Source organism: Oculina patagonica, chromosome 7 (genome assembly GCF_052425735.1).
Source record: "Oculina patagonica isolate OP01 chromosome 7, crgOcupat, whole genome shotgun sequence".
NCBI lineage: Eukaryota > Metazoa > Cnidaria > Anthozoa > Scleractinia > Oculinidae > Oculina > Oculina patagonica.
This window is the reverse complement of record NC_135764.1, coordinates 21138022-21155199: the sequence shown is the minus strand read 5'-3', so window position 1 is coordinate 21155199 and position 17178 is coordinate 21138022. Positions and strand designations below refer to the sequence as shown.

The following is a 17178-nucleotide window of genomic DNA, read 5'->3' as shown; positions in this document are numbered from 1 at the left end:
TTATACGGAGTGCTATGCAAAGCTTAAATTAATGTAAAAAACTCAAAGCCTTAAAAAGCGAAACTGATACGTATTATTTCTTCTACTGAAAACTTGTGCCAGTGCAAACTTTAGCACTGAGTGTGCGTAGTTCTCTTATCTCTCAAAAGTCCTTTTACTCCAAACTAGAGTCAATAATTTTGTTTCGTTTCTGGCTTTAACGTCTGTAGATGAAACACTAGTATGTTACCATTTTAATCAAATGTATTGATAGCTATTAAGTCCTACAGAGTGATATTCGCAAAGCAAAGTCTGCAAAGTAGGAACACTGATTTTTGTTCCATTTTTCATGCTGGTATTTTAAGATTACCGCTCTACAACAGAGCGTGGAGGTTATGATCGAATTCAAACAAGCTAGAGGGACACTCTAGTTGATTTCAGTTATTGAAAGACATAAGCTGAACGAGGAAAACAATGAAAGAACCGAAATAAATCAACCCATTTTAACCATTGAACGTTCTTATTCCATGAAACAGAAAGTCACAATGTCGAATGTGGTCGACAAATCGCCGTTACTTTGTTTTTTGCCCTAAGGAAATGTGGTTTTGCAAAACCTGAATTGGTAGTCTATTAATATGCATAAGAATAAAACAAGGAAGCGAATCTCTAAACCAAATTACCTATTCAATCAAGCAATATGATTACTATTTTGCCTGAAGCTGCCGAACTGTTGTTTTTGTAACACGAACTAATTGCTGTTGCATTGTCACGTCTGGCCTAAAAATTCTTCCGGGTTAAATAAGAGATAAACACTTGAACAAAGCCGCGAAATAAAATTTTGACAAGTTAGAGTAATAAAGCCGTGAATACAGTGCTGTCAGGTTTTAAATGATTCCATGAAATGAAGCTCTACCTGATTGGTTAACTTGCTCATAAAAGGAGTAAACAGTCAACTTGGGTTAGCTTCCTTATGCAAATGACTCGGTGTATATGCCTGGATACAAACGTGGAGAACGATTTTATCTTTTTTACACTCGTTTGTAACCCGTAACTTGCTATGTAAGTCTTAAAGACGAAGAAGTAGGAAATAGATCCAGATTTGGGATCCCGAGACCTCTACAAAGTTTGGAACAATTCCAAAAGGTAGGACGAGATTTGTGTTTGTTTGGTTTGCAGAATTGAAATCAAAAAATGGCAGTTTATAGTCTTGTATTTACACCGTTGTCGTACAAATAGTAATGCAAACGTATAATTAAAAATAGGTACCTTTTTTACTATTTTAATGTAGATATAATAGCAGAATCGTGTGAAGGGCTTTTTCTTCGCTGACACCACGGATAGCTTTTAATATCACTAACGAATCGGCGTGTCTGCTATTTGTTGTGCTTCACAACAACGCATATTACTGGTCTGGGAAGCTTAAGGTTAATTTAAGGCTATCATTGTTTAATTTTCAGTTCATCAGTCTAGCGCTGTAGTTTTATCTCTACATCATAACTTCGGTTTTATCACTGACTTACAATCACTGTACTTTTGGCGTGAGATCGAATCCGAGCTTAAATGAGTGTAAATACACGCCAAGATGTAACACATATACCCTTAATCATTCCCAATATGTTTGTCACCCATCACTAGTCGAATATTAAGACTAGACTGTATAGACTCCCAGAATTCTACTTAGGAATTGTGCTAATAGTTTTCAGTTCCATAAAGTGTAATTTGTCTTCAGTTCCTAAAAAATGCCTTCGTTGTGTAAACAATAGCTATGAGTATTGGTAGATATGGAAAACTGTCACAACAGAGGATGATCTCTTGAACGCGCTGGTTAAACAGTTGCCTAAATGATTAAATCAACTTCTTCTGTGCATTCGTAGCCGCAATATCTGTTTTATCTAATAAATCGTTAAAGGGATCGGCGTAGATAATGAAGGCATATCAGCTAATGTAGCAAACGACAGGCGGCATTACGAAGACAACACTTTCTCGGAAGTTTTTTGTTTTGTGCAAGATCATTCTAGCTTTGATTTTCTTTAAGTGTATCGTTTTTTCGTCAGACGATCGTGTTCGATATCTGCAAAAACATCAAAGCTGACAACCGCTTAAAATTCAGGAAATTTTCAAAATTTATAGGTAACGAACATCTTCGTCGTGACAAATTCTTCTGATAAATTCGCATACTATAACCCTTTAAGTTCTCTTACCTGGCTTTAGAATGTCTGTTCCAGCCTTTACAGTCATCTCTGACTTCAAGGTATCCTCAGAATTAATAGCTTTTTCCTCCAGCTGTAGGTTTGTACACGTTCCCGGTGAACCAGATACATCTTAGTAGCGTGACTGTCACATCGCAACATATGTATAAAAGAAGCTTGGAAGTTCTTTGCATCACTGACCGTAGTTTTGCTCATAGCCGCTTTAGATCGGGCATATTCCTCTTAAAACGTTTGCAGGAACATGTTAAAGATTAGTGTTACCACACAAATAAGTATAGACTGTTCACAGCCCTCTATTTTTTCGTCAGTGTTTTCTCGATTGATGAGCGCGCAGAGAGAACAGCGTGAGAACTGGACGCCAGCGCAAAACGGAAGAAGCAAGGGGGTGGGGCACTTTTTAAAAAAATTAGCATTATTTTAGCACTTTTTTGGCAAAAAACGAGCACTTCTTTTAGCATTTAATGCTTTTTTTACGAGCACTTTCGGTACAAGCCTACGTCGAACTCTCTCGGAAACACCTTTTATCGAAGGGATTGAAGCGTAACCCCTTGGACTCTCTTGACTTTCTTGGTTTTTTGGCTGTATGGTTTCTTGAATCTCCTTAGGCACGCATTACTGGTGCAGAGGCTAAGTCCTTCGTACTTAACAGCAGCTATTTCTCATATGAAGGAACTCAGTACCACCAAGTATTTGGCTGTGCAATGGGATCGCCTGTCAGCGCAGTGATTGCCGAATTAGTCATGGAAGAAATTGAGGAAAAGGCCTTAGCCTCTGCACCAGTAAAACCGCGCTGGTGGCGCCGCTACGTTGACGACGTCTCTAATGCGTGCCTAAAGAGTGAAAGCATCAGAGTTTTTCATAGCCATTTGAATTCCATAACCGTCATATCCAATTCACGATAGAAATGCCAACTACAGGCGCGGAAGGCCAAACCATAGCTTTCCTTGATAAAAGTAACACGGTATCTGCGAGTGGTCAAGTGGAAGTGGGCGTGTACAGGAAACCCACGCACACAAACAAATATCTCGCCTTCGAGTCACATAGTTCCGCGCAAAGCAAACGAGCTGTAGTAAAGACACTAATGGATCGTGCTAGATATCTTCCCTCGACCTCTGAGCGAAAACAGGGCAAAAAACAACAAGTAATAGGTGACCTTAAAGTCAACGGATACCCCCTTACATAAAGGGTGTTTCCGAGAGAGTTCGACGTGTGCTTACTGCAGAGAAAACATAAGAACCACTTTCAAGCCTGTTAAAACACTGGGCAGTATCTTTAAGAAACCAAAAGACCACCCCGCCACAAATCAGATCAAGGGAATTGTGTACAAAGTCAAATACAAAACATGTGATTTGGCCTCCCTAGAGACCGGCGGCGTATAAAAACTTATTATGCAAAAACTGAACCAATTTAAACTATGATGAAGGTAACAGAGAGTTACCGAAAATTCAGCTTTATACGTTTTTACCAACTTTTTTAAACCGATTTTAAGATCAGAAACAAACCAAATTTTTATTATAGAAATATAACTCTTGTTTTTGTTAAAAAAAAATCAGTTTTCTTTTCAGACTCTTCCCATCTCTTCCCTTAGTTTTCTTCCCTTTCTTTTAATTATGATCTGGCTGGCCGGCTGGCTGCTATATAATAATAGAGAGAAATTGGTGCCTTATACATAAAGTTGTCTACCAGTCTCTACGCCCAATATCCGGGAACTTTGAGCAGCAATTCCAGTGAATCAAAGATGGATGCCAATTCGGTCGCATTTGGGCGAGAATAGAAGGTTTGAAAACGGCAAGTTAAGCAACGAAAAGATCGCGGATCGTGGAGACCGCCGCCATGATGGCGGACTTGAAATGTAAGTACCTAGATTTATGTTCTGTTTTCCCTGTGATGGAGAATTTTGTAGTCGAAGTGAACAATTTTCCTCGAATGTGTCGTTGTTCATTGTTGTTTTTCTAAAGTTTCGTCGCTGGTAACCACCTAGGAAAAATGGTAACACTTTTTAAAGTTGAAAGCTTGGATGCATTCCTTAGTGCGTCGCTTTGATGATGAGCAGAGACCTAAAGTTCGCTCCGATAATAGCGAACGGGGCAAATGTTTTGGCATTTTTACGGCATTCGTTCGAAATGAAGATTCGTTTAAGCACATCTGAAGGTGTGAAAAAATCATTCAGAGTACAGGGACTTGGTTTTTACTTTTTCTACTTCGAAATGAACTTGAAAGTGTTTCTCAAATCGCTGGTTTAAAGTTTACTGATGAGTATATTTCATGCTCCTTGTTAAATGTTGTTACGTTTGTGTTGATTCTCTCTACTGAACTTGTAAGGAATGGAGAATCATTCTCAAATTGTAGAGAACTACATGTAGAACTCTTGCCGCATATATACTAGTTATGCAACGCTTTCGAGTGGTATACTATGGAATAACCCACGAGTCACTTGTATTTTCTCGGTATACACACGAGCCTTTAGGCGAGTGTGTATACGAAGAAAATACAAGTGACAAGTGGGATATTCCATAGTATACCACGAGAAAGTGTTGTGTAACTATTTTATACCATGCCATAGAAAATACGCTTACTAAATTTCATCGAGAATAAGATCGCAGCGCACGATGGGAAGGTTGGGTTGAATACCGTCGAATATACAACGGCTTTCCTGTATTCTGATTGGCTGTATTTTCTATGGCATGGTATAAAACCAGATATAACATGCAGACTCTTCCAACAGCAAATATCCCTACTGTGGCAACAAAATGTGGTTAATAAAGGGCTGAAAATGTTAAAGAAGGAGGGGAGATGTATGTGCAGATTGGCTTGCAAAAAAATTAAAAAAAAAAATGTGCAAGAGGGGTAGCCACAAGATGAATTGCCATTTTAATTTTTATCATTTTCCCAGTGCTCTCTGATCAATTATTCCAGGCCATTATATGCATGTCAGGGACAGGGCAGTAAAATTTCTTGTTTAGTGAATATAGTCTCTGGGTTGTGTGCCACTTATTGTTTGAGAGGTTGCCTATTTACCGAGTTAGGATTTCGAGTTGGATTTTGAGTTAGGATTAGGAGTTGGATTTCGAGTTAGGATTTCCAGTTGGATTTTCGAGTTGCTTACCGTACTCAACACTCAGGTTAGCCGACTATACACGCCGGTTAGCCTACTATGCACTCCTGTTAGCCTTCTACACACTAGTACTCCTGTCAGCCTACTATTCACTTTGGTTAGCCTACTTTGCACTCCGGTTAGCCAGTTTAAGTCTGGCTTTCAATAATTGTAATGGGTTTTGCTTTGTCAAAAAAAAAAATCCTGACTCGAAAATCCTAGCTCGCAAATCCAACTTGAAAATCGAACTCGAAATCCTTACTCGAAAATCCAACTCGAAAATTCAACTTGAAATCCTAACTCGAAAATCCAACTTGAAAATCCAACTCGAAATCCTAACTCGGTTGTTAGTCTGTCTCAAGTCTTTTCACAAAGCTTTTTTCTAACTTTGTATCAATGTATAACAGTTCATTGTTGTTTTTATATTACTATTTTTGTTTATAAAGTTGAGTGTTTTTAAAAGTCCATTTATTACTTCAGAACTAAAAATTAGGTCAATATATGCTCAGTTATGAGTGCAAGTTAAAGTTAAAACTGTTTTTGTGATTTGTTTGTAGGTGGATGGAGGAACAAAGAGGAAAAAGGAATTGTAAACTATTGTTGTTGAATAAAACACCAGTGTCCTGACACATTCAAAACGAAAATATTTTCTTCTCTCACATGTGCAGTTTAATGTAGACAACAAGAGCAAATTTGCTATTCCCAGACTTAAATGAACTGAATTACAACCAAGGATTTTTCAATTTGTAGTCGAAAAAGACCCTCTTGCACACCCTGGAATCTGCGAAAGAATTTTAAAGAAATATTTTGCTATGGAAAATGTTCTGCTGGCATGAACATAAAGATTTTTTCATGTTCTTTACCCTTTGGTAATAACTTGTATATTAGCACAAAATCGAATTCTTTCGGTTCAGAGGGGAATAATTCGTAGCTGCAAAACAATTTCAATGACCAACATTTATTGTACCACCATGACATTATATTATTGATTAAAGCATCGGTAAATAAGACTGCAACACTGGAAGTAAACTGCATTTTTAATATCAAGCTCTTTTGCTCCTTTTCTGGCCGGGCAATACAATGTACAAGATATAAACCTTAACACAATAATATACATAAAAACTACGAACGGGATAAAAGTTTATAATAGTCAACTCAACATGGGCCAAACGAGGTCGGTCAAGAGCGACGCGTTCGCGTTTTAAAACTCAATCGAATCTCTCGGCAAGATTTGAGCACGTTCAACGTCGAGAAAAGCGCAAGAGTTTCGAGAGAGAACGGGATTTTAGGCAATACGCGAGCAAAAGTCTGTTGACAAAATTAATTTCCCTCGATATGTTCGCGCTTACATGATTAAAGATTAAATCAAACGGAGGACTTACGAGAAGAGACAGCGAACTACCGTCAATTTTATGGAGGTAAGAAGCTTGTTTATATCGTCAAAGCCTCAACCACGATGAAGAAGAAGTCTGCGGCATGAAATTTATAAAAAAATCGATATATACTTTCCTTGCGGTTGTCCGCCATCTTGAATTTGGCTACCGCGAAACATGTTATGAAATGCGATCCACTGTTTTGATCAGTGGCGTTTCGTGACGTAAAACAATCGTTTTCGTTTCTTCCAGAAATGGAATCCAACCGAACGGCTTACTGTCCTCTTCAAAAGTGTCAGGCTCATTGAAATGTAAAGCTCGTAGGGGACTGGGAACGAATACACCAGTTGTAAACACAAGATGGCCGCAGCATTTATCGATACTAGTTTTATCGATCTCGGCTCGCCGTTTACTACTTATATGTGTGGTAACACTAATCTTTAACATGTTCCTGCAAACGTTTTAAGAGGAATATGCCCGATCTAAAGCGGCTATGAGCAAAACTACGGTCAGCGATGCAAAGAACTTTCACGCTTCTTTTTATATACATATGTTGCGATGTGACAGTCACGCTACTAAGATGTATCTGGTTCACCGGGAACGTGTACAAACCTACAGCTGGAGGAAAAAGCTATTAATTCTGAGGATACCTTGAATTCAGAGATGACTGTAAAGGCTGGGACAGACATTCTAAAGCCAGGTAAGAGAGCTTAAAGGGTTATAGTATGCGAATTTATCAGAAGAATTTGTCACGACGAAGATGTTCGTTATCTATAAATTTTTAAAATTTTCTGAATTTTAAGCGGTTGTCAGCTTTGTAGACTTGAAGTGCTTACAAATTTTATTCTTGTTTTCAAGAAAGTTTTATTTATAGATTATGTCCATGTAATTAAGTAGTCCCAAGCAGGTGCCACATTTTTAAAATTTGCCTTCAAAGTTGGGCTATTTCCGTGTTTCGTTCAAAGCTGGATTAGGCGAGTCGGAAATCTTGTTTTGGCCTATGAAGAAACAAGAATGAATCATAATTGAAACATTGCTAAATAAACAACAATGATGAGTATATAGTTTACAAAAAGAACTGGATCTTTTAAGCGAATATTTATTTTTTGAGAGCAATTGCAATATGTGCTATTTTAACCGTTTCGGAAGGCGGGTAATTGTAAAACCCATTTTATTAATTAACTAGGTAAAGGCTTTACAGCAAGGCGCCCAAAAGTGTGACCACTTTTAATTTATTCACATTCTTCCGTGCAGATTTAATCCAATCAGAAGTCAACTGGGAGCTGTCCTTGGCTTCTGATTGGATGGTGGTTGTTGATTTGGTTCGTGGGCGGACAATTAAGAGGCGAAGAATTAAAATTACCGCTTTTCAATCGTTTCCTATGTTGTATCATTTTTTCCTTGTTCTATGTGTATTTAAGAGGTCGTCTCGTTTATTTCCGACCATCGATTTTGGATCAAGAATTCGAATTGTCTCATTTGCTGGGATTTTACAGCAAGGCGCCCAAAAGTGTGACCACCTTTAATTAATTCACATTCTTTCGTGCAACCACTGTTGATATGTCAAAAGTTTAGAGTACGCATTGCATGCCTACATGTACGTCATTCAACCGTGATACTGTGCGGTCGTAGTTGGACCATGTGCTTGTATGTAAAATGGCGAATCTTGTCCATTAAACCGTTGTTGTTGAGTTTAAAGCAGCAGGATATAAAGTATTTAGCGACAAGTGTAGCGTAATTTAGGAGATCTTTGTATTTAGTGTTGTTGTGCCAACCGTATAGTATATTACGTTCATTGAGTTCGAAAGTCTGATTAGTTTTTTCACACCACCAAATTTTGAAAGCATTCCAGAAAGCGGAGACTACATTACACAGGAAGAGGATGTGCGGACGCGTTTCTGGCACAGCCTGGCAAGCGCGGCAGAGATCGGACTGAGACAACCTCGCACGAAACAGGAATTTTCTCGTTGGAAGGATGTTTTGTATAATTTAATACTGGAAGTGGAACATTTGTAATTTAACTTCTCGCGTCGTTAAGAAAGGCATCATATAGACATTTTTCAGGCTTTCTTTAGTAAAGCCATAACGTAAAATTTTAGTCTCAGCTATAGGTGGTTGGTAGAAATGGTCTAGGATGGCTGCGTAAGCAGAGTGAGTAGTGATATTTTGGGTGGGGGGTTCAAGCATGTCAGCTGGATTATGGTTATGGTTACAATGTTAAGTGCCACTGTCAGAGAAAGTGTTCCAGACCTTGAAAGTCGGGGTCAACCGATTTTCCTGAAACTTACTGCAGAAGTTGGCCTTGATGAGATATTCTAAAAGCCATTTGGGTTTGGTTTTCTGACTTTTACTTTCAAAGTTCCAGGGGTGGTCCCATATTTAGCCTTCAAATCCCGAAAAATCCTGTTTTTGAAGGAGTAAGTTTGCACTTGTATAAAATCAAACACACAAAACCTTTTGACTAAATACTTGTAGGCTGTGATTCTACTATAAATGCTCATTCTTTTCATATATGCTGATTTGGCATAGAGGGTTCTGACAGTGTAAGGCATAAAACGAAATTTGGCCAACTTTTGATGAGAAAACCACTACCCAAAATTGCCAAAATTTAGATGTTCATATTTTTTAACTGCCTAACTAGAAAAAAAGGACACTTATATCAGGAGTTATCCCAATGCATGTAGAACAAAATTCAGTTGAGAAAAATTTGGGCCGTGTAATGTTTTAGTTCTTTAATGACCCATTTTGAAGCACACCCTGACCTAATTTGCATATTGTCAAAACCAATAGCTAAACATTCATACTTATTTTATTTATTGTTAAACACTTTAATTTGCCTTGGCAAGGCTTAAAGTTCTTAGAAAAGCTGTTTTTAGCAGTAATAAGACGAGTAAACATAAATTTTGACTGTTAAAATTAGCAAAAATTAAAAAACACAACACTAGTAAAAATCAGTTTGTTCCCCTCCAAAGCTTGTTCCCTAAAATATAATGTGCATACAATACAGGAGTCCGTATAACGTCTACGTAATAGTTTACTATACTAATAAATACACTTCTTTGAAACATATCCATGCTGAACTTGCTAAAACTAAACTTACCAAAGCGTTTTAAACGTTCTTATAGTAAAGGTAAATTTCCATATCGTTGAAAATCGTGTGAGTACAAACATCCTACGGCCAAATCGTATTTCGCAATGATCGCTTCATTCTGCATTTGATAACAGATGTCCTTAATAGTCCCTTACAATCAAGAAACGTTTCTGAAGCCGCTAAGTTCCTCTCCTCTCCATTTTGCCATAGTTTTGCTATTTTGGTTGCAAGCTGTTCATCCGCCATTTTGGATATGGTCGCAAGAGAACTGGGGCGAGAGTCGCCTGGCTGAAAACGCGTGGACCCAACGTTTTTCAAACGAAACTTCCATAGAGCTCATTAAGATACCTTTAAAATGTACTGAGAAAATTTTTTTGTTTTCAAATTAGCCTCTTTTGACGCTATGTTATAAACTTGTTGACATAATATTAAGACTTTTTCATTTTGGTCGCATTTTATTAGACCTAGCCCTCGAGACCTAGCCTGGTAGGAACAATTGATAATGCGACACAAACCAAATAGCTTATTAAAATTATTCTTATAATGAAATTAAAAACAAGTATCAACACGTGTTTTATCTCTGGTGTCGAGTAAGGGCCATTAAAATATTCTCTTTTCGGCAGATTACACTTCAATAGGGTATAAAGGAACTACATCACAGTTGAAAAAAATGGCAATTTTTTAAAGTTTTTCGTCATAATCAGGCATTAAAAAAAATATCTGTGTTTTTTCTCAGGTTTTGATAACTTGCAGAATTACTCTGTTGCCATTTTTTGTGTGAGAAAAATATTATTTTTAGACAAACTTTAATTTGGAAGTAATTGAAAAATGGCTAAAAAACCCGTGGCTGATTGCTTGATCAAGAGGAGTGTACGTAAACGGCAGTGTCTGCCTTAAACATGCATGAACTTTACTCTGTCCTCCACAGAGGCCTCTTCTTTAATTTTTTGTAAGGGCTGGGAAATGGGGAGAGGTGAAAAGTTAGCGCGAGCCTGAGGAGTGAAAAACAAAAGCGCTCGGGGACACTGGGAAAGAAGGAAGGAAAAATCGAGTCGTTCCACGAGCTCCCCCTATTTTTTTTTTATTTTTCATGTTTTTCACCTTTCCCCTTCCACTGAAAGTGTCTCATTTTGATTCGAATGTTGATTATAATATAACGATGAACTAACAATTGTAGTGCCTTCTGTCCTCAAATCCTAATATAAACGCTAACCATATCCGCATTAGCCTGTTCCAGGCGTTCGGTTAGTTGGGGAAGCGGCGCGAGGAGCGGCGAGCGAAAAAATGGGGAGGGGACGCCTTCCTCCCCGCACCCCTCCCCTTATTTTTTTTCGCTCGCCGTTTTTCGCGCTTCCCAACTAACCGAACGCCTGGAACAGGCTATATCCGCATAATGTAATGTAACTTATATTAGAGTAACCGATGTGCTTTTTAAGCAAACGGCAATGGCTTTCACGACTCGAGGGCTCGCACATTGTCAAGATTCGATGGTAGGCTCTTACCGGTAGTGCTCGTAAAAAAAGCATTAAATGATTAAAGCAGTGCTCGTTTATTGCCAAAAAAGTGCTAAAATAATGCTATTTTTTTAAAAAAGTGCTCGTGGTTTACATAAAAATGCTCTCTCTTTTTCGATTTTTTAAACATAGAATATTACATTTTTCAGATTTTCAGTAACATTTCTCATTTTTTTGCCTTGGCTGGCTGTCTTCCATTGTTCCTCGATGGAAACGTGGATGAGACATCTTGTTTCGAGTGTGATGGACTGGGTTTTTAGAAGGAAAACGCTGACCTATCAAATCTATATTCCTCAGGCCTCCTCGGCTCCTGTGACTAAAATGAGGGCAAAATGCATCTGGGTTCTGGGAGGCTTTGGACGCCATAAAAAAAGTCAGATTGTGCTTTTTAACGCAAAATTATACAAATAATCAGTCGAAAAACCAAAATAATGCTAGGAGTGCTTTTTGGGATAAAATGTAGAAAAAAATGCTCGCGAAGCCAAATAATGCCAAAAAAGTGCTAGCACTATCGGTAAGAGCCTATTCGATGGTGTTTGCCTATAAGGGCCAGTTTACATGGAGAGAGGGTGCCCCGGCTAACCGAGTTACCCGGCTAGAAAGGATGAAACATAGCCCGCCTTAACATGCAGAATTCACAGCCCTTCTACCCGAGTTGAGACAGCGTCAGTAAAGCGTGTCACAGCGTGAGAAAACCATGTAGCTCGAAATGATTGAAGAAAAATATGATTTCATTTACTAAATAATCAAGGCTAGCCGTCTTTAAACCTATTTTATTTTGATTTGCAAGCTCTTAGAACTTTACTACGTCCAATTATGGGGGAATTCAATCGAAATTCAACAGTCTTTGGCCGCCAAATTGAAATTAAATTTGTTGTTTCGTGAGTAAGGATAATCATTCCTACGAAAATTTCGAATTAATTAGCTGTTGCTCAAAGAAAAATTTTCCAGCCTACAGATAAAACTAATTTGATCTAATTTTGGTCAAATAGCACTGTTTGGGTCCAGAATTTATAAATTTTATGCCAACACGCGCGAAGACTTATCCCGGCAAGCTGGGATAGCCCGGGCATAACCGTTTACATGGCAAAAAGCTATCTCGCCTAGAAGGGTGTCCCGGGCAAGTAGACCGAGTGCCCCGGCAAGGCGGGTTTCCCGTCTTGCATGTAAACGCTTCGATGCGTGTTTTAAAGAAACGTATGGAAAGTTGGCTCGCCCAGGGTAGCTCGGTTGGCCGGGTAACTCGGTTAGCCGGGGCACCCGCCTTCCATGTAAACAGGCCCTAAGTTTTACCCACTGAACCCACGCAACAATCCGGGAGGATTTAAACGCAGAAATTAATGGAAAATTAAAAACGTAACTGAACGCTTTATATCCCAGCTACCTCATTCAAATTTGTTTGATTAAATATTTTGCCTAGAAGCTAGGCTCCTTCGGATAGTCCATCAGATTCCCATAAGACACTGTAATTTGTAACGGCGTTGCATATCCTTCCAGATGGCGGTCAAAACCGTGACCGGCCTGAAGATCTATTATTCTCGTGTTGTGCTAAAATAATTAATACCGTGAGTCAACTCTCCTTATAGCAACACGCTTGGGACGTCGTCGTTTAGTGTCCATATTAGCGAGAGTCCGAAATAGCGGGATGTGAGGGAAAAAACGTTAAGTAATATAGACTGTTTTTTAAGAACTGTAACGTGCTCATCAACAGTTCTTGCAGAGAAACTACGCAGTAGCCGTTGGGTACGGAGCATGACAATGGTTGAAGGTTAATTCCGTTTAAGGTAAGCACTCGTCTGGAAGAAAAGGTTGCAGTAGTTTCCTAAATCTAACCTGAATTGTCGTTTTTCTGTTGTAATTCACCAGTCAGGTCACTTTGACTGCTAAGCTGAAGGAAATGGTGAGCGCACCATTGACATGCATATATACGAATGTGGCTATTCTTGCCAACTGCAACTAGGACTGGTTTTCGGTCTTGTGCATCATTGTAGAGTTGTGACAACATTTTTTATCTACACCATATACAATACACATGCTGTTACTTGTTTCTCATTATATGAGCATGCCAGTACGTACTGCTTTTTGCGAATTTCCAGAGTTAAAACTGTCCCTAAAATCAGACGTTTAGCTTTTTTTTACTAGTTCTTCTGGCCGATCGTTAATTTATTTAGCTGTCGAAAAAAAAAACAGTAGAAATTTTAATTTTTAACGATATGACAGGCGGAAGTTCCAGGAATACGATTCAACATAAATCTAAAAACAAAAACAAAAACCTCTTGAGCCACTGTTGGCCACCTAGTTGATTTTGGGGCCCGTGTCATATGCTTAACAGTCAAGTTCCACCCAGGTCCAATAAAATGTGACCAAAATGAAAGAGTGTCACGATCAGTTCTGTCTTTAAAGTCGAGCAAAGGACTTTTGTTGGAAAAAAACCTCTAAACCGGAAAACTTCATAATGTAAAACGCGTAGGTTGAGTCCACACGTTTTTAGTCAGGCGACTCTCGACCCAGTTCTCTTGCGACCACATCCAAAATGGCGGATGGACAGTGTGCAGCCGAAACAGCAATGGCAAAGAACTGAGCGGCTTCAGAAATGTTATTTGATTGTAATATTTGATTGTAAGGGACTATAAAGGAACTCTGTCAACAAATGCAGAATGTAACGATCATCAGGAAGTACGATTACGCCGTAGGATGTTTGTACCCGCACGATTTTCAAAAATATGGAAACTTACTTCACTTGAAGAGCGTTTAATACGCTTTGGTAAGTTAAGTTTTGGCAAGTTAAGCATGGGTATGTTTAAAAGAAGTGTATTAGTATAGTAAACTATCACGTAGACCTTATACGGACTCCATTTATTGTATGCACATTATATTTTAAGGAACATGCTTTTGAGAAGAACAAACTGATTTCATCAGTGTTGATTTTCTAATTTTTGCTAATTTTAACAGTCAAAATTTATGTTTACTCGTCTTATTACTGCAAACAACAGCTTTCCTAAGAACTTTAAGCCTCGCCAAGGCAAATTAAAGTGTTTAAAAATAAATAAAATAAGTATGGATGTTAAACTTTTGGTTTTGACAATATGCAAATTAGGTCAGGGTGTGCTTCAAAATGGGTCATTAAAGAACTAAAACACTACACGGCCCAAATTTTTCTCAACTGAATTTTGTTCTACATGCATTGGGATAACTCCTGATGTAAGTGTCCTTTTTTTCTAGTAAGGCAGTTAAAAAATATGAACATCTAAATTTTGGCAAATATGGGTAGTGGTTTTCTCATCAAAAGTTGGCCAAATTTCGTGTTATGCCTCACACTGTCAGAACCCTCTATGCCAAATCAGCATATATGAAATGAAAGAACATTTATAGTAGAATCACAGCCTACAAGTATTTAGTCAAAAGGTTTTGTGTGTTTGATTTTATACAAGTGCAAACTTACTCCTTCAAAAGCAGGATTTTTCATGATTTGAAGGCTCAATATGGGACCACCCCTGGAACTTTGAAATTAAAAGTCAGAAAACCAAACCCAAATGGCTTTTAGAATATCTCATCAAGGCCAACTTCTGCAGTAAGTTTCAGGAAAATCGGTTGACCCCGACTTTCAAGGTCTGGAACACTTTCTCTGACAGTGGCACTTAATCCTGCCGATTTATGTCAGTTTTCTGCATTTCCATACATTGAAAAATTTTCCATGTTGCGTATCTTGTCGCCAAAGTTTAATCTGTCTGCTCTAGGTGAGTCATACGAGAAAAAAACACCAAGCGCGCAAATAGGTTCTTGTGGCCAGTTAAAATTGAAGGGGGTGTCCTGTCTGTCTTTCCAACAACCCAACCACATAGCTTCGGTTTTTGACCGACGTATTGACCTGTAAACCAGAAGTAGAAGCAAAATTCTTTAGCATATGTAGTAAATGTTCTATTGAATTGAGGTCGCTTACAAAAACGGTGGTAACGTCCGCATACATAGTGGATTTTATTTATTTTTCTCCGATTGTGATACCTTTAATGCGATCATCACGTTTGATAGCTCTGGCAAAAAGTTCAAGGCCAATAACGAAAAGTAAACCTGATAGTGGACAGCCCTGTCTCACACCTCAGTTTATTTGGAAAAAGTGTAAAGCGTGCCCGTTGTTTAAAACGCAGCTGGAGATATCAGTGTGAAGAGTTTTAAACCATTATAAAAAATTAGCGCCAAAATTAAAATGAATAAGGACATTTTCTAAGTAATGCCACTCAATGGTGTCAAACGCCTTGCGAAAGTCAGGAAATAGGGCAATTCCTGGCAGACTTTCTTTGTCGGTGAAGAACTGTATAAGCCTGATGTTTTCGCCGATATAACGCCCTTTTACATAGCCTGTTTGGTCAGGATTTGCTAGCTTCGGTAGAACCTTTTCTAGGCGCTTGGCCAAAACTTTAGTGAGGATTTTGTAATCCACATTAACAGAGAAATCGGTCTCAGATTTTCCAAAATTGTTTTATCCTTATTCTTTTTTGGGATAAGAGAGATAATTCCGCGTCTTTGGGATATCGATAAAGAGCCATTGTGGAAGGCATAGTTAAAGCTACTAACAATTGAGCTTTTCAGTTCGGACCAGAAGTATTTTAAAAATTCAGCAGGCAGTCCGTCTGTACCGGGAGTTTTATTTGCAGAGAAACCCTTGAGGGCAATAAGTGCTTCTGTTTCTGTGATAAGACCTTCGCATAAAGCTTTTTCATCTTCGTTTAAGGATGTAGTATTATTTGGATTAAAAAATACATCGTTATCCTGTAACCACTGTGGCGGAGATACATGCGATTTATAGAGGTTTTCATAGAACTTTTTTTGTTCCTCTAAGATGTCAAATTGACTAGTTGTGAAAGAGCCGTCGCTCAGCTTCAATTTAGTGACTAATTTTCCTGAATAATTTCCTTTTCAAGACCATAGAAATATTTATTGTTACGTTCACCTTGTTCATGCCATCTAGCACGGCTTCTAAGAATCGTTCCACCAGTTTTGTAGGCTATTATTATGTCTAGACGCGCTTTGGTCGAGTTGAGTTAGTTAATGATTTGTTTATTGTTTCTGTTGTTTTCCGCTTTCGTGAACAGATCGTTCATTTTATCTTGGAGAAATTTTTACTTATCTCGCCTTTTTCGAACTTTAATTTTGGTGTATTTGACAGTGAAACCTCTAATTTCAATTTTAATAAGGTCCCAACGTAATCCTAGATCTTCTACGGATTTGTATTTGCTTTGGAACTGAGAGAGGTTTTTACGTAGCTGCGAAACGTATTGATTATCTTCCAGTAGGGAAATATTGAATTTCCAAAAGCCGGGACCTTTTTTCTGTTTTGCTTTTTCAGAGATAAGGTTAAATTGTACGGCGGAGTGATCGGTATTGGGTGTAAATACAATTTTACAATCTGAAACAAGACTTTTTAGTTCGTTAGAAATCAAAAAGTAATCTAGCCGACATTGCAATTTAAAAGACTTGTCCCTCCACGTGAATTGGCAGGCATCCGGATTTATAGATCGCCATATATCGCCGAGATCATATAGCTCGCAGAGATTGTTAATTTCGTCGATGACTGGGCCTTTTCGTGTAACAGGGTTTCCTCCTTTTTTATCCCGTTGGGTAAAAGCGCACGCAATTAAAGTCGCCACCAATTATTACATTATCATGCGGGTATTCTTGAAGTTGATTTTGAAGGTCTTTGAAAAAAGTGTACCTGTTGATTAACGTCATTAGGAGAGTATACGTTCACTAAAGTGAGATGCGAATCATCGGTTGTTAGTTTTGCGATTATAAATCTCCCGTTACTGGCTTGTGTTATGTTATCAATTTTGCAGTCGAGCTACAAAGCTAGCTGCTAGGACTGTGACAATGTTTACATACGAAAAACAAAACGACGACTACGTGACAGAAAAAGCGTAGA

The 17178-nt window shown here is 38.3% G+C and overlaps 2 protein-coding genes and 1 long non-coding RNA gene across 3 annotated transcripts in view; 2 read left to right on the top strand and 1 right to left on the bottom strand.

Moving 5' to 3' along the window:
* Nucleotides 1-17178, bottom strand: part of LOC144661521 (uncharacterized) — a 216163-nt gene that overhangs the window by 103574 nt on the left and 95411 nt on the right. The window lies entirely within an intron of this gene.
* Nucleotides 1-17178, top strand: part of LOC144661526 (uncharacterized) — a 165800-nt gene that overhangs the window by 93994 nt on the left and 54628 nt on the right. The window lies entirely within an intron of this gene.
* LOC144661563 (uncharacterized) lies at nt 3913-5927 on the top strand. The gene is made up of 2 exons (XR_013572302.1): nt 3913-4041; nt 5841-5927. It is a non-coding gene; the product is annotated as an uncharacterized LOC144661563 (long non-coding RNA).